The following is a 2,386-nucleotide window of genomic DNA, read 5'->3' as shown; positions in this document are numbered from 1 at the left end:
TCCTCCAAAACAGGTTTTTTTGTTTGTTCCGGCAGTCGTGACTCTTGATATTTGTTACCAACATCATAATTCAAATGCATCAATTCTTTCCTCGCTTCCTTACTCATTGCCTCGTTTTCATGTGCCCGTGAGGTCAGTGATTGGGCAGGGGCACCTTAGGCCTCCAAGCGACGTCTTTACTGTTTAGCACTTTAAGGAGGCCTACTGCAGGTTTGTCTGTTGATGCTTCATGAGATTTCCCGATGACTGCTTCCCAGAGCATTGACTATGGTTCCAAGTAAAATAAAATCTCTGAAAAAGTCATTTTTCCTTCCTTTATTGATTGGTCCAGTTGTGAGAATGTTTCTTTCCTTTGAATTAAGTTTGATCCATACTTTGATCTTCCTCCGCAGGTCCTTCAAGTCCTCTTCACTGCCAGTTAGCAACGTTGCCTTATGCATATGTTAATGCACATGCTAATGAGGCTTCCTCCAATTTTTTGATGTGTTCTTCTTCGTGTCTCAGATTATTTTCTCAGCGTACAGATTATGAAAGGATGCAACCTTGACACACACCTTTTCCTACTGAAAGCCCTGCAGGATCTGCTTGTGGTGTTCAATGGCTGCCTCTTGCTCTGTGCACAGGCTCTAAATGAGCACATGAAGTGTGCTGGGACTCCCATGCTCCCAATGTTATCCTCAGAGGTTACTAAGGAAGCAAACTCCATGCCATATTTATCTCTTTATGTCTTTGCTGCTTTTTAGATATGAGAGAACCATGGTCACATATATATATACACATACAATGTATTGTATAATTTGACCCAAACCTGGTCACACGCTGACTTCATTTTCTTTTCAAAGAAGTGGTCTCAGGTAGCCAATGCCAAAGTTTAGACTGAATTGCTTTAAAAAGGTACCAAAATAAAAAGCATTAACCTAACCATTAGATTATATTTAAGGAAATAATAATAAAGCAAAATTTATATTAGTATAAAGCAAATGTCTCACATTAATCAACAAGGGAATTTAATCTGACATTTTGAACTAAGAAGGAAAAAGAAGAAGATATGTGGAGTCAGGTACTGCTAAGAGATTCTGAAAATGTTATTAAAATATTCTTTGCTGTCACTGTGGTTCCAGCCAGCATGAAGAAGCTCTCTGGGCTGATTGCCTCTGGCCATCTTCTTCTTGGAAGAGATGCACAAACGGGGAAGGCAGAAACTGCACAGAGAGGGACAGGCCAGATGATGGTGGCGTGAGGATGCTACTGCAGTTAAAGGGTCACTAAGAGAGAAACCGACTTTATGACTTTTTTCCCGATGAGTCTACAAAACCCTGGAAATTATCTCCTCAGTGAAATTGCAGATATTAAAAAGCATGGAAGGCTGAGGTAGACTTCCTAGATTTGAATGCCAACTTCACTTATCGCTCAGTGACTCCCCAGCCACTGTCACCAAGTCATCCTGGGCCTCCGTTTCCTCATCTGCCGAAGGAGGATAATTAAGAGCACTTGTTTGGCAAGGTTGCCATGAGAATTCATACACCGGCCTATTAGTAGATCCTTACAAAAGGGCCTGAAATTAAAAAGTAATATTGTGTCTGGTTAAGTTAAAAAAAGTACAATAATGAAAATTTTACTCCTCTCCTTAAAACCTTCTAATTTCTTCTCATCTAACTCCTCCCTGTGGACTGTCTCACATTAACTGTTCTCCATTTTTGTCTGACTTAATTTCCTACTTCTCTCTACCAACTGGCTTGCATTTTTAAGCCCTTTGTGCAATATAACTGGCTCTTGGCTTTGAAATATGACCCAAAGGCCTGGCATTTGGTGACAATTTCCTGGTTTCCCACTTTTATCACTAGATAGAATCCAAACCCCAAAGTCCTAAGCACACTGGCCCTGGTCCATAAAAACTTCTCAGAATGCCTCATATCATTTTTTTTGTTTGTCTGATATCAAGGTCCACTGTGACCTTGAAAGCCTCCTATTGAAATGACAGAGCCGCCAGCAGCCTGGGCTACTGAAGGAGCACTTACTGCCTTCCTTCCCATTGGACTTCACGTGAGCAGATATGACCCAAACTCCCTGCCATCCCATCGATTCAAACTCCTGTTGACGCTATGAAGGTCATCCATGGCTGTAAGTCCCTGGTGGGATGGAACCAATGACAGTGTAGCGAATAGTCCAATGCTTACCCATCCAATGCTTACCCAGCGACAGTGCCACCAGAGCTCCTGTGAGATAAAATCACTCAATGGTAGTGAGTTTGGTTTTGGGGGATTCTCCAGAGCAGTGGGTGTTGGGTTTGAACTGCCAACTCTTTCCTTAACCTTCTGATGCATACCCAAATTTCATTAACTAATAAACCAATTACAGTGGGGTCCTTCCGGTCTCCTTCCTGCTT

This window comes from Tenrec ecaudatus, chromosome 5, assembly GCF_050624435.1.
Source record: "Tenrec ecaudatus isolate mTenEca1 chromosome 5, mTenEca1.hap1, whole genome shotgun sequence".
NCBI classification, from domain to species: domain Eukaryota; kingdom Metazoa; phylum Chordata; class Mammalia; order Afrosoricida; family Tenrecidae; genus Tenrec; species Tenrec ecaudatus.
The sequence above is the reverse complement of the archived record's forward strand: the minus strand, read 5'-3'. Positions refer to the sequence as shown.